Genomic DNA, 26,080 nt, shown 5'->3' with positions numbered 1-26,080 from the left:
TCTTTTAGTAGTTCCGTGTCCCCGGTCTTTGATATTCACAATAGTTATTTTAGTGGTACAGCTTGTGGTTTTTGTTGTTGTTGTTGTTATTGTTTCTTTTTTGATGCTTGAGACAATAAGGCTAGAGAATGCTGGAGTCTGAGAAATACCTTTTCCTCAGGTAGAATAAATCTCTTGTAATGCCTTTTTTCCTCCTATGTTATGGAGACTACCCTGGGGATATTTCACAATGATTACTTTTTCTCTTCCATTGCCAGGGTAGATTTTGGATTCTTTCTTCATTCTTCATGGTGATAACTCCTGATGGGGTTCCTGGGGATAAAGCCATGAAAGTGTAGGGACCCTCTTAAGTAGTTCTTCACTCTCATGCTAATCCACACTTAGCCTCCAATAGTTTGTCAAAATTCTCATTTAAATATTAATTAGTTTATGGTTCCAGAACTTTCTGCTCCAGGTTAGCAGATCTTGGCTATATTTCCCTCGATTCTCCTGTTTCTCCATATTTTAGTGTGTCAACTGGTTCTATCTACAACCTCAGGTCTCATGTGGGTCCAAGAAAGGTTGTTGATTTTTCACTTACTAGTTATAAAGACAGGAGTGGCAAGTTCTGTGTTTTTCTTTTTCCAAATCAGAGCTGAAAATGGATGATAGATTTGTTTCTTAAATTCAAAATCATTTTAGATTTTTTAAAAAGTTGTAGCCAGATTTCTCAAATACTTTAACTGGATTCCCCAAATGTTGACATTTTCCCCATTTGCATTGTCATTCTTCCTATTTCTCGGTCTGTACATACATATATATTTTCTGAATCACTGGAAGTAAGTTGTAGACAGGATATTCTTTCACCCCTAAGTAGTTTAGTTTATAGTTCCTTAAAATCAGACATTCTCATAAATAAGCAAAATACAATGATTCAATTCAGGAAATTAACATTAAAAAGCATTATTTTGTAATTTACATTCCTCATTAAAATTTCTTACATTCCTCATTAAAATTTCATTGCCTAATGTTCCTTGTAGAAAAAGAAACAAATTTTTTGTCCAGGATCAAAGCCAGGATGACATATTGCATTTAGTTGGCATTCTCATTAGTCTTCTTTAATCCAGAAGAATTCATTAGCCTTTCTTTACCTTTCATGTCCTTGACATTTTTGAAGAGTACAGGCCCTTTATTTTATAAAATAAATTCACATTTTTCTGATGTTGTCTTGTAATTTAATTCAAGTTATACATTTTTTTCAGAGACACCAAGAAGAGATGTTGTACTTTTGGTTAAGCATTCATGAGGAGGCATGTGATATATATTTGTCACATTACATGTGAAGTTAACTTTAATCACCTAGTTAAGGTAGTATTTGCCAGGTTTCTACATTGCAGAATTGCTGTTTTAGTGTTTGTAATTAATAAGTACCTTGTCGGGAGGTATAATAAATATCTTGTTTCTCATCAGCTGTTCATCTTCTACATTTAGTAACTTCTGATAATTCTTATTTAAACAACAATTATTATGGTGGTTGTCAAATGGCAATTTTCTAATTTCATGTTTCTTTCTGCCTAAGATGACATTCTATTGTAAGTAGCATTTCAAGATGATAAAACAAGAAATTTGAAAATTGTTTATAATTTCTTTTTTTCTCATCAATTATGCTGGCCAATCATGTGGCAACTGCTTGACTAACGTATAGCACAGAAATTAGATATTACTATTTCTATAAAATCAATGTCATAAAGAGCTTTTGAAAAGTCACAGGGTAAAAGTATTCAAAAACAGAAGAAAAAATAAACAAAACCTCCAGGGTAGCTATGCAATGATTTCACAACATTACCTACCTAACTGAGAAAGCCTGACACTTTGTGAAGAAGCAGCTACAGGCTTAAAATCTATAAAACAGGGTCAGATTCAGGTGGTTCAAGAGTCTGAATCTTTTTACCCAATTACGTCCTCCACACAGAGAAGTCTTCCTTGTCTACAGTGGGAAGGTCATTAGATGTGCCCAGAGCAATACTTTCCTTCTTAACACTAATCTAAGTGAGAATTGGTTTTATCAAATGTGTGTAATTATTTGTGAAATGCCTAAACTTTTATGTCATGCCCCTGGGGTTTTTCAAAGAATAAAATCATATTCAGCTCCTTGTTGGATGAGAATGAATCACAGTTGGATTGAACGTAAAAGAAAATCTCTCAAAAGATATCCCAAAACAACCATTGCCAAAGAGAATATCATCTAAAACTTATTAGGGTGGATATTTGCTCCTTATCATTACTATCATATGCTTTATTGATTTAAAAAGCATTCTCTGTTTCCTCCAGGAGCTCATATAAAACAGCCACAGAGCTATAACATCTGCTTGCCTGGATTGACATAATACATTTGAAAATCAAGTTATCACAGACGTTTCAGTCTACAGTTGCACTGTTTTTCTTGTTAATGTCCAGTAGCTAATGTAATATGTCATCTCTGAAAAGCCAAGCTCAGATTTTCTGATTAAGTTTGGCACCAGGAAGAATAATGAGCTGCATTATCCACAGACATGAACGATACATTTGTTCATAGACAGAAACCACTACCAGCTATGCACTTATTTAGTAAAAAAGGACTGGATAGGAAACCACCTTTTTTCTGTGTATAAAAAGATTTTAAATATTGGGAACATTAATTTATAGATAATCACTCCCATATTCCTACTAGATAAATGACTAGAAATGAATATTTTGATGCAGGTTGGCATGAACAAAATGTTATTTTTTGGAGAAATCTGTGTGAGGATACAGATGTTATTTCAGTGTTTAAATTCAAACACATATACACAAACATCCTTAGACAGAGCTTGCCCCCTTGTGTGAAAGGTGAGCCATATATACATCTTAATAACTATTGAGGATACTGCTGCAGGGTATTACTTCATGTTCATGGTGATGATACAGACTTAGCAATAAAAGATAAAACAGTACTTTTATTTTCTATTCAAGGAGATGAAGTTTTAGGGTGTATTTAGGATTTCCTTCAAAATTTAAAAAAAGTTAAAAGGAAATTTGCTGTAATAAACATCTGAATATTGGAAACAATAATTTCGTCCAAAAATAGGAATGATTAACTGTACAAATTACAACAGGAATTAAAGGAATTACAGCAAAGTATCAAAAATATTGTTTAAGGATCTTTCTTATTTATCTTTATTTTATTTATATTTTCTTAATTTCTGTAGTGATCCTACTGGAGATGGCATCTGAAACTGCTACCATTGATAATTTGTTCTGTTAATTTATGAGGAATGGGATGTATAACAGTGGATAAAACAAGGTTAGTCTGTGTAATTTTCAGAAAACCTTTTTATGAAGACAGCTGTTCCCTAGAACTGCAAGACATAGAAGCGTTATGAATAAACCTTATGTATGTTCTGTTAAAACAACTGTTGAGAGGAGTGGAGCCAAGACGGCCAAATAGGAACAGTTCCAGTCTATAGCTCCTAGTGTGAGTGACACAGAAGACCGGTGATTTCTGCATTTCCAACTGAGGTACTGGGTTCATCTCACTGGGGAGTGCTGGACAGTGGGTGCAGGACAGCGGGTGCAGTGCACCATGCCTGAGCCGAAGCAGGGTGAGGCATCGCCTCACCCAGGAAGTGCAAGGGGTCAGGGAATTCCCTTTCCTAGTCAAAGAAAGGGGTGACAGAAGGCACCTGGAAAATCGGGTCACTCCCACCCTAATACTGTGCTTTTCCAAAGGGCTTAACAAACGGCACACCAGGAGATTATATCCTGCACCTGGCTTGGAGGGTCCTACGCCCACGGAGCCTCGCACATTGCTAGCACAGCAGTCTGAGATCAAACTGCAAGGTGGCAGCGAGGCTGGGGGAGGGGTGCCCACCATTGCCGAGGCGTGAGTAGGTAAACAAAGCGGCAGGGAAGCTCGAACTGGGTGGAGCCCACCACAGCTCAAGGAGGCCTGCCTGCCTCTGTAGGCTCCACCTCTGGGGGCAGGGCACAGACAAACAAAAGGCAGCAGTAACCTCTGCAGACTTGAATGTCCCTGTCTGACAGCTTTGAAGAGAGTCGTGGTTCTCCCAGCACGCAGCTTGAGATCTGAGAACAGGCAGACTGCCTCCTCAAGTGGGTCCCTGACCCCCGAGTAGCCTAACTGGGAGAGCACCCCCAAGTAGGGGTGGTCTGACACCTCACACAGCCGGGTACTCCTGAGACAAAACTTCCAGAGGAACGATCAGGCAACAGCATTTGTGGTTCACCAATATCTGCTGTTCTGCAGCCACCACTGTTGATACCCAGGAAAACAGGGTCTGGAGTGGACCTCTAACAAACTCCAACAGACCTGCAGCTGAGGGTCCTGTCTGTTAGAAGGAAAACTCACAAACAGAAAGGACAGCCACACCAAAAACCCATCTGTACGTCACCATCATCAATGACCAAAGGTAGATAAAACCACAAAGATGGGGAAAAAACAGAGCAGAAAAACTGGAAACTCTAAAAATCACAGCACCTCTCCTCCTCCAAAGGAATGCAGCTCCTCACCACCAATGGAACAAAGCTGGATGGAGAATGACTTTGACAATTTGAGAGAAGAAGGCTTCAGAACATCAAACTACTCTGAGCTAAAGGAGGAAGATCGAACCCATGGCAAAGAAGTTAAAAACCTTGAAAAAAAATTAGATGAATGGCTAACTAGAATAACCAATGCAGAGAAGTCCTTAAAGGACCTGATGGAGCTGAAAACCATGGCACAAGAACTATGTGATGAATGCACAAGCCTCGGTAGCCGATGTGATCAACTGGAAGAAAGGGTATCAGCAATGGAAGATGAAATGAATGAAATGAAAAAAGAATAAAAAGAAATGAACAAAGCCTCCAAGAAATATGGGACTATGTGAAAAGACCAAATCTACGTCTAATTGATGTACCTGAATGTGACGGGGAGAATGGAAGCAAGTTGGAAAACACTCTGCAACCAAGTTGGAAAACACTCTGCAGGATGTTATCCACGAGAACTTCCCCCATCTAGCAAGGCAGGCCAACATTCAAATTCAGGAAATACAGAGAACGTCTAAAAGGTACTCCTCAAGAAGAGCAACTCCAAGACACATACTTGGCAGATTCACCAAAGTTGAAATGAAGGAAAAAATGTTAAGGGCAGCCAGAGAGAAAGGTCGGGTTACCCACAAAAGGAAGCCCATCAGACTAACAGCTGAACTCTCTGCAGAAACTCTACAAACCAGAAGAGAGTGGGGGCCAATATTCAACATTCTTAAAGAAAAGAATTTTCAGCCCAGAATTTCATATCCAGCCAAACTAAGCTTCGTAAGTGAAGGAGAAATAAAATACTTTACAGACAACAAATGCTGAGAGATTTTGTCACCACCAGGCCTGCCCTAAAAGAGCTCCTAAAGGAAGCAATAAACATGGAAAGGAACAACAGGTACCAGCCACTGCAAAAACAAGCCAAATTGTAAAGACCATCAAGGCTAGGAAGAAACTGCATCAACTAAGGAGCAAAATAACCAGCTAACATCATAATGACAGGATCAAATTCACACATAACAATATTAACCTTAAATGTAAATGGGCTAAATGCTCCAATGAAAAGAAACAGACTGGCAAATTGGATAAAGAGTCAAGACCCATCAGTGTGCTGTATTCAGGAAACCCATCTCACGTGCAGAGACACACATAGACTCAAAATAAAGGGATGGAGGAAGATCTACCAAGCAAATGGAAAACAAAAAAAGGCAGGGGTTGCAATCCTAGTCTCAGATAAGACAGACTTTAAAGCAACAAAGATCAAAAGAGACCAAGAAGGCCATTACATAATGGTAAAGGGATCAATTCAACAAGAAGAACTAACTATCCTAAATATATATGCACCCAATACAGGAGCACCCAGATTCATAAAGCAAGTCGTTAGTGACCTACAAAGAGACTTAGACTCCCACACAATAATAATGGGAGACTTTAACACCTCACTGTCAACAGTAGACAGATCAATGAGACAGAAAGTTAATAAGGATATCCAGGAATTGAACTCAGCTCTGCAGCAAGCGGACCTAATAGACATCTACAGAACTCTCCACCCCAAATCAACAGAATATACATTCTTTTCAGCACCACACCTATTCCAAAATTGACCACATAGTTGGAAGTAAAGCACTCCTCAGCAAAGAACAGAAATTATAACAAACTGTCTCTCAGACCACAGGGCAATCAAACTAGAACTCAGGATTAAGAAACTCACTCAAAACTGCTCAACTACATGGAAACTGAACAACCTGCTCCTGAATGACTACTGGGTACATAACGAAATGAAGGCAGAAATAAAGATGTTCTTTGAAACCAGTGAGAACAAAGACACAACATACCAGAATCTCTGGGACACATTCAAAGCAGTGTGTAGAGGGAAATTTATAGCACTAAATGCCCACAAGAGAAAGCAGGAAAGATCTAAAATTGACAACCTAATATCACAATTAAAAGAACTAGAGAAGCAAGAACAAATTCACAAGCTAGCAGAAGGTAAGAAATAACTAAGATCAGAGCAGAACTGAAGGGAAAAAAACCCTTCAAAAAATCAATGAATCCAGGAGCAGGTTTTTTGAAAAGATCAACAAAATTGATAGACCACTAGCAAGACTAATAAAGAAGAAAAGAGAGAAGAATCAAATAGACCCAATAAAAAATGACAAATGGGATATCACCACCGATTCCACAGAAATACAAACTACCATCAGAGACTACTATAGACACCTCTACACAAATAAACTAGAAAATCTAAAAGAAATGGATAAATTCCTCGACACATACACCCTCCCAAGACTAAACCAGGAAGAAGTTGAATCTCTGAATAGACCAATAACAGGCTCTGAAATTGAGGCAATAATTAATAGCTTACCAACCAAAAAAAGTCCAGGACCAGATGGATTCATAGCCGAATTCTACCAGAGGTACAAGGAGGAGCTGGTACCATTCCTTCTGAAACTATTCCAATCAATAGAAAAAGAGGTAATCCTCCCTAACTCATTTTATGAGGCCAGCATCATTCTGATACCAAAGCCCGGCCAAGACACAACAAAAGAAGAGAATTTTAGACCAATATCCCTGATGAACATTGATGCAAAAATCCTCAATAAAATACTGGCAAACCGAATCCAGCAGCACATCAAAAAGCTTATCTACCATGATCAAGTGGGCTTCATCCCTGGGATGCAAGGCTGGTTCAACATACGAAAATCAATAAACGTAATCCAGCATATAAACAGAACCAAAAACAAAAACTGCATGATTATCTCAATAGACGCAGAAAAGGCCTTTGACAAAACTCAACAACACTTCATGCTAAAAACTCTCAATAAATTAGGTATTGATGGGACGTATCTCAAAATAATAAGAGCTTTCTATGACAAACCCACAGCCAATATCATACTGAATGGACAAAAACTGGAAGCATTCCCTTTGAAAATGGGCACAAGACAGGGATGCCCTCTCTCACTACTCCTATTCAACACAGTGTTGGAAGTTCTGGCCAGGGCAATCAGGCAGGAGAAGGGAATAAAGGGTATTCAATTAGGAAAAGAGGAAGTCAAATTGTCCCTGTTTGCAGATGACATGATTGTATATCTAGAAAATCCCATTGTCTCAGCTCAAAATCTCCTTAAGCTGATAAGCAACTTCAGCAAAGTCTCAGGATACAAAATCAATGTGCAAAAATCACAAGCATTCTTATACACCAATAACAGACAAACAAAGAGCCAAATCATGAGTGAACTCCCATTCACAATTGCTTCAAAGAGAATAAAATACCTAGGAATCCAACTTACAAGGGATGTGAAGGACCTCTTCAAGGAGAACTACAAACCACTGCTCAATGAAATAAAAGAGGATACAAACAAATGGAAGAACATTCCATGCTCATGGGGAGGAAGAATCAATATTGTGAAAATGGCCATACTGCCCAAGGGAATTTATAGATTCAATGCCATCCCCATCAAGCTACCAATGTCTTTCTTCACAGAATTGGAAAAAACTACTTTAAAGTTCATATGGAACCAAAAAAGACCCCACATTGCCAAGTCAATCCTAAGCCAAAAGAACAAAGTTGGAGGCATCATGCTACCTGACTTCAAACTATACTACAAGGCTACAGTAACCAAAACAGCATGGTACTGGTACCAAAGCAGAGATATAGACCAATGTAACATAACAGAGCCCTCAGAAATAATGCCACATATCTACAACTATCTGATCTTTGACAAACCTGGCAAAAACAAGCAATGGGGAAAGGATTCCCTATTTAATAAATGGTGCTGGGAAAACTGGCTAGCCATTATGTAGAAAACTGAAACTGGATCCCTTCCTTACACCTTATACAAAAATTAATTCAAGATGGATTAAAGACTTACATGTTAGACCTAAAACCATAAAAACTCTAGAAGAAAACCTAGGCAATACCATTCAGGACATAGGCATGGGCAAGGACTTCATGTCTAAAACACCAAAAGCAATGGCAACAAAAGCCAAAATTGACAAATGGGACCTAATTAAACTAAAGAGCTTCTGCACAGCAAAAGAAACTACCATCAGAGTGAACAGGCAATCTACAGAATGGGAGAAAATTTTCACAACCTACTCATCTGACAAAGGGCTAATATCCAGAATCTACAATGAACTCAAACAAATTTACAAGAAAAAATCAAACAACCCCATCAAAAAGTGGGCAAAGGATATGAACAGACACTTCTCAAAAGAAGACATTTATGCAGCCAAAAGACACATGAAAAAATGCTCATCATCACTGGCCATCAGAGAAATGCAAATCAAAACCACAATGAGATACCATCTCACACCAGTTAGAATGGCAATCATTAGAAAGTCAGGAAACAACAGGCGCTGGAGAGGATGTGGAGAAATAGGAACACTTTTACATTGTTGGTGGGACTGTAAACTAGTTCAACCATTGTGGAAGTCAGTGTGGCGATTCCTCAGGGATCTAGAATTAGAAATACCATTTGACCCAGCCATCCCATTACTGGGTATATACCCAAAGGATTATAAATCATGCTGCTATAAAGACACATGCACACGTATGTTTATTGAGACACTATTCACAATAGCAAAGACTTGGAACCAACCCAAATGTCCAACAATGATAGACTGGATTAAGAAAATGCGGCACATATACACCATGGAATACTATGCAGCCATAAAAATTGATGCGTTCATGTTCTTTGTAGGGACATGGATTAAGCTGGAAACCATCATTCTCAGCAAACTATCACAAGGACAAAAAACCAAACACCACATGTTCTCATTCATAGGTGGGAATTGAACAATGAGAACACATGGACACAGGAAGGGGAACCTCACACACCGGGGCCTGTTGTGGGGTGGGGGGAGGGGGGAGGGATAGCATTAGGAGATATACTGAATGCTAAATGACGAGTTAATGGGTGCAGCACACCAACATGGCACATGTATACATATGTAACTAACCCACATGTTGTGCACATGTACCCTAAAACTTAAAGTATAATAATAGTAAAATTTAAAAAAAACAACTGTTGATATTTATTAAAATTCTCAAAAATTTCCATTTTTTAACCTAGTATCTTATGGTTAAAAAGAGTAACCTGGTCATCTCATGTTTAAAATTCTATTCCAGTGCAGAAAAGCATGAACACAAATAAAAAAAATTAGTGGAAACATTGAATGCAATAAAAATACTGTGCAAATTACCTAAAATTCTAATGACAGTGAAATAATCAACTACATTCTTCTATTGTCACACAATTAAATATTAATTCTAAAGAAAGCAACAGCAAATCTTTTTTTTCTATGTTTTCCAAGATTTGTAAAATCTCTTGGAAATAACATAAAATAGATCCTGGAAGTAACATAATATAGATTATTTTTGTAAAAGAAGGTGAGCTACCATACTATTTGTTGTTGCAGTAAAACAAAGCAAAACAAAACACCAACATGTTTTTCCAATGGGATTTTCCCCTCAAAAAGCTTATAATCATTTGGATTTACTTACTCCCAAATAATAATTTCATTAAATTTTAAGCCTTGTAGCAGGTCAATTTTATACATAGGGAACTTAAGGAACACAAAAGAAAATAATGTGGATAATGTTTACAGCAGTATCCAAGGAGGAATTTAGTTTTCCTGCCTTTGTTCTCTTTCTTTTATACACAATTAGTCAAGATTTTTGATGATGCTAGTAATGATAAATTAGTTATCATCTGTTTTTGAAACCAGGTGTAGATTTAGCTTTTATTATTTATTCAGAAGCCAAAATTCCTAAATGATTTTTGGTTTATTCTGAACAAAGTTTCTTGTCTGAAAATCCACCCTTTTCCATTGTCATTCTTAGTGTGTGTGTGTGTGTGTGTGTGTGTGTGTGTGTGTGTGTGTGTATATATTCAAATTTATACCATGAAATTTTATAACTAGCCAAACTAGGGTACATTTGTAACATAAAAAATCTGTCTGCATGGCTATTACTGAGAAGACCAAAAATAACAGATGTTAGAGAGAATACAGAGAAAAGGGAACTTATACACTGTTGGTGGGAATGTAAACTCTCTGGAAAACAGTATGAAGATTTCTCAAATAACTAAAAATAGATCTACTACATGATTTGGCAGTCCCACTACTGGGTATCTACCCAAAGGAAAAGAAATCTTTATATCAAATAGTTACTTCCACTTGTGTGTATCATAGCACTGTTCACAATATCAAAAATATGGAATTGACTTAAACATCTATCAAAGGAAAATTGGATAAGGAAAATATGGTATCTATACACAATGGAATACTATTCAACCATAAAAATAACAAAATCACGTCTTTTGCAGCAACATGGATGGAACTGGGAGCCATTATCTTAAGTGAAACAACTCAGACACAGAAAGACAAATACTACATGTTCTCACTAATAAGTGGGAACTAAATAATGTGTACACATGGAAGCAGAGTATGGAATCATAGACAACAGGGACTTGGAGAAGTTGGGAGTTGGGAGGGTGGATAATGAGAGGTTGCTCGGTGGGTACAATGTATGTTGCTCCAGTGACAAATATACTGAAGGCCCTGGCTTCATCAAAATGCAATATATCAATGTAGCGAAATTACACTTGTACTCCATTAATAAAACACAAGTTAAAAATAAAATGAAATAAATACCTTTCATCTTAAAAAAAACCTCTGCGTTTTGAAATGTTTGTCATTAAATCAGCCATAACTAAAATTTATTATAGGGTCAATAGCTGGGAAATCATTCCATTTTTTCTTAAAAATCTGTGTGTGTGCCTGTGTGTGTAACACACAGGCACACACACAGGCACACATATACATAAAGGAACACACAGTGAGAGTTAGGAGGTGTCTTTTATTCTTGGCCATTCTTAGCTGATCATAACACAAGGAAAAATGTTTCCGACTCAAAATAGAGAAGGGAAGCTTTCTGGTAGCTACTTGTATTGAAGAGGATCTTCCAGATATAATCCCACAAGACAACTGATCATCTATGTGGCTATCGTCAAGTAGGAATTTGCATGAATGTAGATTCAAAAAATGCATTTTCTCTCCTCATATTTCCCTCATCCTGATCTCAGTTAAACTCAATCTCAGGGTAAGTCCACCTGGATTAAATTAATTTAAAAAATGGTTCTATCTAATTCAGTTCAATCAAATGTGAAGCAACATAAAAAAGAGGCTCGCTATTTGTAAAGTTAACATATGCCTTGTTTCCCAAGACAGCGCATTTAAAACTTCATTTCAAAACAAAATAAAGGGACTATATTTGACTTGTAATGTAACCAAAATTATCTAGGAACTAATTGCTCATACATTGTCTAGGAACTATATTCCTACAAACGTACAAAGCTCTGTTACTCAGCCAGATTTGTACAATGTCAGCCACAATGCCTTCTCCTTGAGTTAGTGCCCTGTTATGTCTCCCTTTTCTGATGTTCTCAAAGGAGGAGGGAAGGGCACTTTGGCCATTGTAACAACCTCCCTCATACTTTCTCCAATATTATACTTTTGACATAAACAAGGGCTGTGGTTGCAAATCTCTAAATTAGTGAACACTTGCCATTAGACATGGATTTTTTAGAGTTAAATTTTTTTTACTGGTTACATTTTTTAGAGTTCTTGGTTTTATTTTACTCTCAGAATCAATGCCAGTTGTATTTCTTTTGGGTGTGCTTTTTAAAATATAAAATATTATTTTTATTTTATTGTAAAGTTGCAACCCCTATTGCATATGAAATAATGCATATAGAGCAAAAAACGGTATGTGGCATTTCATTTTGCTGGGCAGGTTGCTAGGTTTACTCATTAGCTGAATGTGTTCCTCACAAGTAACGAAAAAAAAAAAGTTAAACCTGCAATGTCACAAAGGTAGACCAAAAATCCGCTAAGATCAATGAGGCAATTATTTTTATATTTTGCAGTATAGTAATTGGCTTTAGAGTAACCATGTTTCTGAATACATTCCCATCTTTTTGAGTTTTGATCTGCTTTGATGACATTTGGTCCACATACATCCATATTATCCCACCTTTCACACCCAGTATTCTGAATCAGATTCTCAGTTCTCTTGTCCAATATATCACAACGTCCATGAGACAGCACTTAATCCTTCCTTAGAAATTTTTTATTTACTTCAAATAAAGTTTTATTTATTTAAATATAGAATGTCAGGATTAAATTGTTATTGTTGATAACATTGTTTATGGAATAAAATATAACTGCCTCATCCTATAGTATAATTATTTTACGTTAATGACCATTTAATTCTTCCCTGCCCAGACTAGTCAAGATGCTTTCTTTTTTTTCTTCAGAAACCATTTCAAAAGCAATTACCTGGAAAATTGCCCTTGATAATTTGAAAGGGATTTTAAAAATGTAAATATTGAAACATTACCCAAATTATCTCTTTAAAAAGAAATGGGAGGAGAAAGGGGAAATCAAACATGTCTGAAAAACCTAACCTCTTGTGTGCTCCATCCTCTTTTGGGGCGTTTAGGAAGTAGCTAATAAAATCCCAACAACACACATAATGGAGCAGCTATTATAAGCCCCATTTTACAAATTAGGAAATGAGGACAAAAAAAGCTTAGGTAATTTGCCAAGCCCCTATCCAGTTGTGTTCTAACTAACCTTGTGTATAGTATGGACCATAGGCTTCATTTTATAAGTTGAACTTGTCTTCATGTTCTGTTTACAAACTGCACTAACAAATGTGGCAAGAAACAGTTACTAGATGCAAACTATCACTTAGACAATTTCTCAGAATGAAAAAGGCAGAAAATATAAAAAAGCACATCCAACTTCCACATTATTCAAATAATGCTGCTAAGTATTCCAAATTAATTGGCCTACCTATTAGTAGATGTTTGAAAACTATTAACATTAAAAGCACAGGACTTTTCAACTCTTAAATAAAAAGTATTATTACATCCAATTTACATGTTTAAATGCTCATCCATTAGTGATCTTTTGCACCTTAAAAATCCATCATACCTTTAAAAAACCTAATTTCATGTTATGAATCTCAGTGTTCAAATTCCTATACTTCATTCCGTTTATGCTTTCAAAGACAAACTGAGGTATCGGGGAGGGAAGAATACTGATTAGAATTCAAGACATTTGAATTCTAATTTGAATATGCCTTTAACTACAAAGGTTAAAAAAGGTAGGAAATTTGTTTTCTCACAAGTAAACAAGTAAATGAATGTTAGAGTATTTTTTTTTCTTTCTTTTATTATTATTATTATTATTATTATTATACTTTAGGTTTTATGGTACATGTGCGCAATGTGCAGGTAAGTTACATATGTATACATGTGCCATGCTGGTGCGCTGCACCCACCAACTCGTCATCTAAAAACCAAACACCGCATATTCTCACTCATAGGTGGGAATTGAACAATGAGAACACATGGACACAGGAAGGGGAACATCACACTCCGGGGACTGTTGTGGGGTGGGGGGAGGGGGGAGGGATAGCATTGGGAGATATACCTAATGTTAGAGTATTTTAAGATCCCTGTTGGCTGATACATTATTTAAAATTATTGGGGCTAAGTACATGAACATCTTTCTTTATAAACCAACACAATATACTAAAACTTATATTTGAAAAAATAGGAGCCAATTTCCTTTTAACTTATAAAAGGATAAACTACAGAGTTTCCTTTAGTGTCAACCTCCAGTAGGGCCTGTGCTTTATTTACAGTCTTTGTAATTTATACACAGATTTTTAATATGAGTTAACCAACAAAATGTACTAATTATAATGTCTAATTATAATGACAAATTCTACCTGTTTTCTTTTGACAGAGAAGCTACATTATATGATTGCTAAAATGACTAGGAGGAAAACAGAATAAGAATCTCACATCTTCCTACTATTATCCATGACCTTTATAAATTAAAAGAAGTGACTTATGACATTTTGCTGAAGATTGCGTCTTCCTCTGCTTGGAATATGTTCCATATCTCCAAAATAAAATACAATTAATAGTCATATGAAGCCAAGGAAAAGTGGCTAAGGATAATGAATCCAAAAGCAAGGTTGTAAGAATGAATATACTTGGGAATTTTTTCTCTAATTTGAAGATGGACATTTCTTCACTGATTTGCCATTACTAAATTATTTTAGAATTTATTTAGCCTGCAAAGGGATGGGGGAGTTGGAAACATCAGAAAAGCGTTTCAGGTGTAGAATGTACTGTTAACCAGGATAGCAGAGAACCAATGTTGACCTGAATATTTCTGAAGAAAGGAAGCTAAGTTTTTGACCACCAATTGCAGGCCGTATTAGCTAGAACACAGGTTAGAATATTTAATATGAATGGCTGCCCATTCCCACTGCTTAGGTCAAATAAATCAGAAGGACTGGGTTTGGGATCCAGTAAGAATATACTTGAAAAGGTCTTTAAGTTATTCTTATATGCAACTAGAGTTAAGAACTAATATTCTAGAGAAATAGTTCCAAACTTGGCTATGTGTTAGATATTCCTGGGGAAATAGAAATAATGCAAAATGCATCCAGTGATTGTGGTTTCTTGGGTATGGCTAAGCAAGTTGAAATTTAGCAAATGCACCAGGTATTTCTGATGTAAGTGGACCTCAGTGAGAAACACTGCCCTAAACAGTAGTCCCTGACGAATGCATATAGTGAGGTCAATTTCTGATAAACATTGAAAGAGGATGTTCATTGAACTATCTATTCAATCAGTAGACAAAGTTACAGGTTTGAATAAAGATGGGCATGGTGAACTTATCTATAAAGGACAAACTGTAGTCCATTGTTAAAATGTAGATTCCTGGAGAATCAATCTTTGAGGGTTTGGGGTCTTGGGATATGTATTTTATAAGCCACTGATGCTCTGAAAATATGCCCTAGTTGAGCAGGGATCTCCAATGCCACTCTCTGGACTCTTTAAATGACTTTTCTGGGTAATTGTAAAGCAATGAAGGAGGTGCCTATCCTTTCTGTATAAGATTTAAAAAAAAAAAAAAAGGCAATAGGACCAGTTGTAAGTCTCATATAAGATCCCTGTTTTAGCAAATAACCCAAATCCTAAAAGTGACTATTATCCAGATACACTCATCACTAGGTATAGGGGCAAGTAGATGGGCTTGTGCTTGGGGAGATTTAATAGGAGAATCTAAGGACATGTGAAGGGATAATAAAATTCTAAAACACTGCCAGGTCACATTGTCCCGATCCTCCTACATATATTTGGTTGTTATTAATTGCAAGGGGTTTGTCAAGGGCCGATATTCCCAGGCTGCATCATGTGGTCAAGTCTTGCCCTCCTAAAACTTTATTGTATATATGAGTCTCTTGGGCATCTTGTTAGAATGCAGATTCTGACTCAGTATGTCTGGGATGGGGCCTGAGATTTCTAATGAGCCTCCAGTTAGTGCTGAGAATACTGGTCCAAAGACTGCACTTTGAGTTGCAAGGATTTAGGCAGTGTCTGTAGGTCATGACAGCAGCCTACACTCTCAACTTTTATCATTTTCTTGTGAATGAGATTATTGATTATAGAATAAATTCTCTTGAGAGCATTTAGATGCATCCCTGCCAACTCATCACACCATCCTCTCTTGGATTGGACTCCTTCATATTCTTCACTTTTGAGAGCTCCCATTGTTCCAACCTCTTAATAGCTCCTCAAAATATTTAATTCACAAACTGCCACATTTTTAATTTACAGAAGGCCTGTGAAGTTTATATTATTTTATCCGCTTTACAAAAGAAAAATTGAGGTTGCAGGTTAAGTGTCAAAACATACTTAGGGGGATTCCATGGCTTGCCCAAGGTTACAAAGATTCAAATTCAGACTTCTAATTTCAGGTTCAAAATTGTTTTCCCTAAAAACTCAGTTTTGTGTGCGAACTATGATCTCTCAATTCTCTTTACCTATTGGAATAACACATCAGTAATAGAAACAATCAGGACTGCCATGAATAATTTTATAGGCTTGGATATAAAACTCTACATAAATTTTAACTAAACCTCAGCAATACCCATATGAAGTATCATTATTTTCACATTAGTATAGAGAGGAATAAAACAGAAATTGAAATCACCTAGTTTGCCTGAGGCCAACAGAATATGGAATACAATGTATAATAATTCACAGTGAGTTATCACATTCTATATTCACACATTTTATAAAAAAGAAGGTATAATTCGTTCACAGAGGAATACATGTAAAAGCTATTCTATGGGTTATATGGTATGTTAACTTACCTAATGAGCCCCTCACTGAGGGATCCAGCTATATCAATGAGTCATGATATCTGTTGTACTTTACTGTATAATACCAGAATTAAAACAAAATTTAACAATTTTATAAAAGGCAACACCTGTAATACAATGTAATGTGATTCCTAGTAGCTTCAGAATAAATTGTTTTTAAAATTTCAATGTCAATGTAAAGAGAAAACTTTCTCAACATTTTAATTAATATTTCATTTCTAAATTCAATCAAAAGTCCACCATCGGACAAAAGTTTCCCTCTGCAATCCCTGTGGTCTATCTTTTGGGGTCTCTAGTACTCTGTTAGAGAACAGAACACACAGAAAGAAAGGGAGGGGATTGAAGACAGAGGAGAAAAATGAACTCAGTAACTCTGTACCAAATTATTATGGAAAATGAGACCTCAATGAAACTTTCTCACCAGATGACTTAGGTCTTTTCAAAATGCCATCAAGCCAGTGATCTGAAGCACAGTCTATGACAACATGTTTCATCAGTGGTTATTTTTACAGTACTTGCACTATCATTTTGGTGGCTCTATATGAATGAGATTTAATATACTAACTATAGCATATATTAATGACCAGTTTTCTCAAACAGCATCACATTGTTTGAAGTTTATTGACAAGGGCTTCCTCCCATCAGGAAAGTAAGGAAATATTCATTTTCCAAGCCTTGGTAGAGACACTTTCAAGTACTTGCTTCCATATGTTGAGTTAACATGATTATCTTTAGTTATTTTTTTTAACCTTAATAGTGAACTTACTAAATTTGAAGACTGGAAAACATGAATAATTAATTATGTGAGATAATAAAAAAGGGAAAATATATTATATAATATTAGTAGCAGTTAGGATTGCGTCAATAGGATTAAATTATTGTGCATCCTCAAATAATTGAAAAGGGAAACTACATATGTGTGATATCTGAATAATACATCATATATATCTGATAATATCATCCTCTATTTGTTCTTCCTTTTTTATTTTTGCTTTTATCTTACTCATTGTATTTTTGTTTTTTACTAGGACTTGTTTTTCTATCATATCCAAACAAACTATTAGCCAAAAATTTTTAAAAAACCTGTCATATTACATCGTGTAATTCAAACCAATTGCTTAATTACACTCAAGCTGTTTTATTTCCTAAATCATTTAGTCAAACTTAAGGATGTTAACCCTGTAGAATTGTACTTTACTTATGCTTTAAACACAATTGAGACACATTCATATTATCAAGCCTGTGGAAAGGATAATGAATTTCTCTTTGTTATGATGCATTTTCACTTCCAACTTCCAAGGACAATTACTGTGCACTTTTGTTTATGATGTAGAGTATTGTCTGTGACACTTGGCCACTTAGTACATTGCCTCAAATTGAGTATTGTAAAGTATTTTCTTTTATTTATAGGAAAGAAAGAGACATTGAAAATAATGTGTAGAGCTTTCTAAATAAAATAAGACTTTATGAGTTTGTTTTCTGTGTTCCAAATTTTTACACTTTTTTGCTACTTCATTTTAAAAGAATTCTTCATTTGAAAGAATCGATTCCATTTTGAAAATGGGTTTCTGGACCCGTAAAAAGCAAAAAGTCTTTATTACCTGAACACTGGCCAAAAATAAAATAGCTGTGAAGTGTAATTATATAGATGTGCTATAAAATATATTTCTAGATTGTTACGAGTGTAGGGTAAATTCCCCAGATACATTTCCTTCTATATTCTTTAGACTTTTTGATATGTTCCTCACCAATTTACTATTTGAATTATGTTTATTAGCTTGAATTGAATGTGTGTAAACAAACTTTTAATTTCCAGTGTCATTAGATTGAGTATTAATATGTACTAATGCTAAAAGAATTTAGAAAATTGAAGTGATATAAGAAATAAGTGTGATGGTTGATTTTATGTGTCAACCTAACTGGGCTTAGAGGTGGCAAAGAGCTGATATAAGTTATTTCTGGGTATGTTTGTGAGGATTTGAGAATTGAATGGAAAAGCACAGATGTCCTATAGGAAAAAACAGTGGACAAATGGCATTATCATGCAATTATAAGAAAAAATTATTAACATTGCCCATGAACATATGAAACTATATTCATCTCCACTCAGAATAAGATGAATACGAACAAAATCATGCTGAGTTCCAGAGTTTTCCCACCATGACTGACAAAAAGCAAAAAGAAAAGAAAAGAAAAACAAAATTGAATATATGCTCTGCTAGTGAAGCTATGGAGGAAAGGGAACCTTTTACGTGTTATTGCTGAAAATGCAACATGGTCCATTTATGGAGGGGAATTTGACATATCTTTTGATCCACAAATATCTTGTCTAGAGATTTACTCTAAAGATTCACCTTGACTATAAAAAATACATTTGCACAAGATAATTTATTATAGTTTATTTATATTTGCAAAATAGGAATGACCTAAAAGCTCATACTTGGGAGATGAGCTGAATTACAAAAGATGCAATAGAGTCCTATGAAGCTATGGAAAAGACTGAGAAAGAGCTCTATGAAATAAGGAATATACTGCTAAATAATATACTGTATAAAAATATACAGGTTATACTGCTAAATAATTTTTTAAAATAAAACTGTTTACATATTATGCCTACTTTTGTAAAAGAAATAAAAGGAGGAAATAAGAAGATACTCATGCATCCACTTATCTAATGTAAAAAGAAATAGAATGAATAAAGCAGAAAATAGTATGGCTAATTAATGACAAGAGTGATATGAATGGGATGGAATCGATTGGTGGTAGAGTGGCAAGTTTTATTCTGAACTATTTTATAGATTTTATGTTGGGAACCATGGGACAGTCTACATACTTTAAAGAAGATAAGAAAGTCAACATGATGAGGAAATAAATAATCTCTTCCCCTCCAAATAATCCATAATGAAATGCAAACAAAAACAAGTGGACCTGAACAGATTTTAAATTGATAATGTAACCATAGTGAAATGGAAGGGGAAAAAAAAGCCAAAATATTTTTTGAAATCACTCATTTCGAGTATATATACTCAATCTAAAAGTGGAGAACAATGTAAACATGTGCTGAACTCTAGGTAGAATATGTATTTCCTTAATGGTATGGGTTAATAATTCTGAAAATACATTTTATGTATAATTTGTAAAAGCAAATGAATTGACTATATTGAGGATGATAGGAGCTAGGTTTCTCTTTACTGGTGAAGGGAGTTACAAGTTTTTGTTTTCATTTTATTAAAATATCTTGAAAAATTATTTGGAAGAGGGTGACTTGCATGTTTAGCAGCAAAGGCAAAAAATACGGTAGCTATATAGCACTGATGGCTAAGAAATCAGCATTAAGGGAAGACAAAAAAGACAAAGGAGAAGTGAGAAGAGAAAGCCCAAGAGAAGAGGTGGCCCAATGGCATGAGATTGGAGAATTACAAGAAACACCTGCAGTGGTCCAGCGGCTAAAGGGGCTGAGCGCTGCTCGACCAGGCTGGATCTAAAGAGTAGAGGGTAGCATAGAAACAGCAAAGGTCCAGAAATACCAGGAATCATTCTGGGAAAATGCACCTGAGTTGCTATTTAGACTTGTAAACTTTCAGAGGTCTACTAGAGAGAGAAAAACTCAAAGAGGATCTATGGGCCTATAATCCTTTATACAGGAAACAAGGAAATAATGATTTTCAGATTCAGCTGCTTATGAGACCTCATGACCTGATCAGCCACAAGCTCTGGAGGTCTTTGATTTCCAAAGTCTTCATATGCTGATGCTATTATTAATGATAATAATATATGTATGTAGATGAGATAAAAACTGAACAACGGTGACAATTTTAACAGCTTGCAATTCTCTGACCAGTGAAAAAAGTCTATATCAACTCAAATTGCACAGAGGAAAGTTAATCACCAGAAAATTGAAGTCCAACCTACTCATCTGCTCTGATTTTGCCATTGCTGCAGAAGTGTCAACATTATGGCAAGGCAGAGATGTAACAATCAATACAAAAAGTAAACAAGTCAGCTGAATGGACTCAAAGTAAATCATAAATACCTACACCCTCAAGTTAGCAGTGGACTAGTGAGACAGTGAAGTGGCGCATGTGTGTATGTATGTGTGTGTATGTATACACTCATGTGCCTGTGCATGTGTGTGCATGTGTGTGTCATGCACATGCATGTTGTAAGCCCAGATCAGGCTTGAAAATCCTTAAACATTAAGAGCCATTCATTAAGTGATAATATATTCCTAATTGTCAAAAGCTGCATATCCTATATTAGATATAGGGCATTTTGCTTTCTTCATTCAGTCCTATATTCCTTTCACCTTTATAAATAATTCTTAAGAACCTATTATGTGTTATTCTTAAAATAAAAATTAGCAATATGAACTCAAGATAATTAAGCCAATCAGTGTGCCAAGACAAAGTCTCTGCCCCCACAGGTATTAGGTATTAACAGTGTGACAGTGCGTTCAGTTTCTCAAAAAGATACAAATAGATACACTGTCTTGGAGTGTGAGAGAAATGACATCTGCCCTTACATAGCCACACAACTATACCTGCACACACTGAGGTGCTGTGGTTACATGAACACAAGCATACTTTTAAACATGGACTAAAATGAAGAACTCTTTTGACATTAAGAATATATCGGCAAAAATAGCAATATAGTGTGTACGTATTGTTCCTTCAAAATTCATGGAAAGCACGGTAAAATTCTCATTAGTACATATTAAAATGAATTGACGTAAGAAAAGGCATTAAATCTACATTAAACATCTTTAAGTAAATACAGACAGAGACACTTTTCTGCTCTTGTGTGTGTGTTTGTGTGTACAAGCACATGCCTATGCATGTTAAGGAGAAAGAAGAGAATAGAAGCAATGTACATTAAATATTTCTATTCCAAGTACTGTGGTATGCACTTTCCTGAGAACAATTGTGTGAAATAAAATGTGTTACCTGCATTTTACAGATGAAAGACCACTTAGAGAGGTTAAGACACTGGTGGTTTTACATTGCTAACATTTGATGCTTGAAAATGACTTCAAAATTCATTTTGTTAGGTGGACAATCATCTCCTTTGCTAAGTATTATCTTGTCAGCTTATGAAATCAGTTAATTGTAATACTGAAGTTATAAAGTGGCACGAATTTGAAGGAAAACAACACAATTCTGCCTGGCTCCCTTCAGTGTTCTATTTCTTAAAACTTTCACAAGTAGAAAACGCCTGATAATCCATGCAAAGTGAATGATGGGGGGAAGAATTATTGGAAGAATTTGTGAAAATAGTTTCTCCACTTAGAAAAAGCAACAGGTTTTCTCCATGTTCTTAGCAAAACAAACCATCACATCCATAGTAATTTGGTGGTGATTTCAAGGATTACCTAACCAAAACTATGAGTTCCATGGTTTTTCAGTACCTTGATACTTGAAAATATCAATCAGAATATTTTGAAAGCTTCTAATTTTTTAACCCAGTTAACATATAGAGTTGATTCAGTGAAATAAATAGTAACCTTGTTTATGTATTGGGGGACTTGGATTTTTACCTGTGTAAAAATCCTAGCAGCAAGGACAGGCTTTGAGAAATGAGTTTACTGGTTTTGGCGACAAATGGAGATTAAAAAATGTCTCATGAAATACTCCCCAGGCACCACCAGGGAATAATGGCAACCATCAGGATAAAAGACACAAAGAGGCCAAGAAACGGTTAAGAGAGGTCAAAACTCTTCTCCACGACAGTCTTCTCCACGGCAGTATTAGAAAAAAAAAGGTCAGGGAAAGGTATGCTGAACTAAATGAAAAACAAGAATTGTTAGTGGGGGCTGATTACAGGTTTTTTTTTTTAAAAAAAAAAAAAAAAAGAACATACAAACAGGCAAAGAAAAAATGTTATAGTGGCATTTTTGGGAAAAAAAAATTGGATGTTTTTAACAGCTGAATGTTACAGTATTCACATTTATTGTAAATGAAGAATCGGAAGTCAAATACCAGTACCATGCTGTTTTGGTTACGGTAGCCTTGTAGTATAATTTGAAGCCAGATAGCATGATGCCTCCAGCTTTGTTCTTTTTGCTTAGGATTGTCTTGGCTACATGGGTATTTTTTTTCTTTTGTGGTTCCATATGAAATTTAAAGTAGTTTTTTCTAATTCTGTGAAGAAAGTCAATGGTAGCTTGATGGGGATAGCATTGAATCTATAAATTACTTTGGGCAGTATGGACATTTTCACAATATTGATTCTTCCTATCCATGAGCATGGAATGTTTTTCCATTTGTTTGTGTCCTCTCTTATTTCCTTGAGCAGTGGTTTGTAGTTCTCCTTGAAGAGGTCCTCCACATTCCTTGTAAGTTGTATTCTTAGGTATTTTATTATCTTTGTAGCAATTGTGAATAGGAGTTCACTCATGATTAGGTTCTGTCTGCCTATTATTGATTTATAGGAATGCTTGTGATTTTTGCACATTGATTTTTGCATCCTAAGAATTTGCTGAAGTTGCTTATCAGCTTAAGGAGATTTCGGGCTGAGACAGTGGGGTTTTCTAAATATACAGTAATGTCATCTGCAAACAGAGACAATTTGATTTCCTCTCTTCCTATTTGAATACACTTTATTTCTTTCTCTTGCCTGATTGCCCTTGCCAGAACTTCCAATACCATGTTGAACAGGAGTGGTGAGAGAGGGCATCCTTATCTTGTGCTGGTTTTCAAAGGGAGTGCTTCCAGTTTTTGCCCATTCAGTATGATATTGGCTGTGGGTTTGTCATAAGTAGCTCTTATTATTTTGAGATACGTTCCATCAATACCTAGTTTATTGAGACTTTTTAGCATGAAGGGGTGTTGAATTTTAGCAAAGGCCTTTTCTGCATCTATTGAGATAATCATGTAGTTTTTTTCATTGGTTCTGTTTATGTGATAGATTATGTTGATTGATTTGTGTATGTTGAACTAGCCTTGCATCCCAGGGATGAAGCAGACTTGATGGTGGTGGATAAGCTTTTTGATGTGTTGCTGGATTTGGTTTGCCAGTATTTTACTGAGGATTTTCGCATCAATGTTCATCAGGGATATTGGCCTGAAATTTTCTTTTTTTGTTGTCTCTCTGCTAGGTTTTGGTATCAGGATGATGCTGGCCCCAAATCTTCTTTGGTAGAATATCTTGGAGAATTTTTAAAATGAAAATTAAGGATAATTTTTCATTATCATATGATTGCCTTTGCAAGAAGGTGGGCAATGACAAATTATTTGAGAGTGATTGAAAATTTATTTCCTAACAACCTATTTTACTATTTATTTGCTTACTACATTTTTGTTTATTGATACTGTAAATGAAATTCTGTATAACCCCTTTCAAAATTATTTTTCAAAATTGAAATCCAAAATAATGACTTTTAGTATACCGCATTTATGACTCAGAATAAAAAGCTTCCTAACTGCTAGACTAAGCAGAGAATTTAATAAACATAATGAGGCTTTGGGTATTCAACTGGGTAATTCATTTAAAAAAAAAAAAAAAAAAAAAACTTCCTGCCAGGCGTGGTGGCTCAAGGCCGAGGCGGGCAGATCATGAGGTCAGGAGATTGAGACCATCCTTGCTAACACAGTGAAATCCCGTCTCTGGTAAATGCACAAAAGAATTAGCTGGGCTGTGGTGGTGGGCACCTGTAGTCCTAGCTACTCGGGAGGCTGAGGCAGGAGAATGGCGTGAAGCCAGAAGGCAGAGCTTGCAGTGAGCGAAGATTGCACCACTGCACTCCAGCCTGGGCGACAGAGTAAGACTCTGTCTCGGGAAAAAACAAACAAACAAACAAACAAACACTTCCATACTAATTGTCTGGACCATCGCTCTTGCATTGAAATCCACCAGTGAGCTCTTATGGCTGGATTAGTAAATTGAAACATATCCATAATAGCATTTGAGTTCTGCAAGTACCTTAAGAAGGCAAAGAACAGAGTCTTTTAAAATCATTTCATCTGAATGTGGAGAGTTTTTGAGTTCCTTTGTCTAGAAGCATGTTCAAGGTTGATTAGAATTTTTTCTTATAGGAAAATTTTGTATTTCTCAGAAACAGCTACCACAAAACTTACTAACATTACTTACATAATTTCCTCCATCATCTATTTTCCTGCTCTTCCAAACTTTGTGGAGAAAACCAAAATTGATTGTACATTCTTGAGCCGTATCCCCATGGAGACGGTTACCAAAGCAAAGGCAATTCTTCATAGTGTCTGGTTTGATGACAGTAGACTGCTGCCTCTCTTCTGTTTCTCTACTTGCCTATTTGCTGGTTCCCTGCAGGCTTCTTTTTAGAAAGACCTTTGATTCATTAGAAAATGTCTCTTCTTTGTTGTTATTGGGTGTGCCCAGTACTCAAGGTCATTTTTTAGTCCCTCCAGGAATCTTAAAAATTCAATAAAATATTCCATATAACAGGTTTTTCTCTTCATTTGTACTTCTTCCCCCTTCTCCCGATGACTCCTATTTCTGAAGGAAAGACTTGAACATTTTCTCCTACTTCTAGTAAGGGATTCTTTTCATCCACAGTCAAGTGAAGAATAAGACCATCCTTCTTTGTAAAATTAAAATATCAGTTAAAGGGATGACTGGGTGAAAAAGAAAAAAGGAGAGGAGAATAATGCTAAAGTAAAAGCTAATTAAGGATTTCATATCATGAATCTAAGTAAAACATAATAGTGACCTTTGGTTCATTTTCTCATGAAAAATTGCATCAGATCAACATCAATATTAAGATTACAGCTTTACAAATAATCTAATAAACTAGATCATGTACTAATATGTCACAAGGATCAAGTGTCGAAAGTCACATTTAAATCAGTGAAGGGTGACAAATAATCTTTAAACTATTTAAATGATATAATATGTTTCATAAGTTTTATTTTTATTTTTTCTATAGTCAACTTTTTCCGGTGGGAGGGTAGCACACACAACACTTTGCAGATAATTTACCTCTTTTGCAAAAAGAACAATTTCAATATATGGTTTTTAATTTGCACGACATGACTTTAAATAATGAGGTTGCTTTTCACATGTGCTTTACAGAATCAGTTCCTTGCATATGAATGAGATGTGTCTCCAAAAAGATCTTAACATACAAACTATAATTTTCTAAAAATCTTGTGCAATATACATTTAAGAAATCATAACAATTTATATTCAGTGGGTGAGAGAGGAACAGAGAAGTAATCAGGGAAGATGCAGAGCTGCACTGAAGGATAGAGTTTAAAGGCCATGCTCTGGGTTTAAATGCTGTCTACCATATATGAGTTGAAGGAGTGTGAACATCTG

The 26,080-nt window shown here is 35.6% G+C and overlaps 1 long non-coding RNA gene across 1 annotated transcript in view; it reads left to right on the top strand.

Moving 5' to 3' along the window:
* Window positions 1-14,425, top strand: part of LOC129060449 (uncharacterized) — a 92,774-nt gene extending 78,349 nt beyond the window's left edge. Inside the window, exons 3-4 of the long non-coding RNA XR_008527184.1 lie at window positions 3,207-3,301; window positions 14,353-14,425. This is a non-coding gene — a long non-coding RNA (uncharacterized LOC129060449). The remainder of the gene's footprint in view (window positions 1-3,206; window positions 3,302-14,352) is intronic.
* Window positions 14,426-26,080: the final 11,655 nt, after the last annotated feature.

Source organism: Pongo abelii, chromosome 6 (assembly GCF_028885655.2).
Source record: "Pongo abelii isolate AG06213 chromosome 6, NHGRI_mPonAbe1-v2.0_pri, whole genome shotgun sequence".
In the NCBI taxonomy this organism is placed as follows: Eukaryota; Metazoa; Chordata; class Mammalia; order Primates; family Hominidae; genus Pongo; species Pongo abelii.
This window is presented reverse-complemented; position numbering and strand designations above follow the sequence as displayed.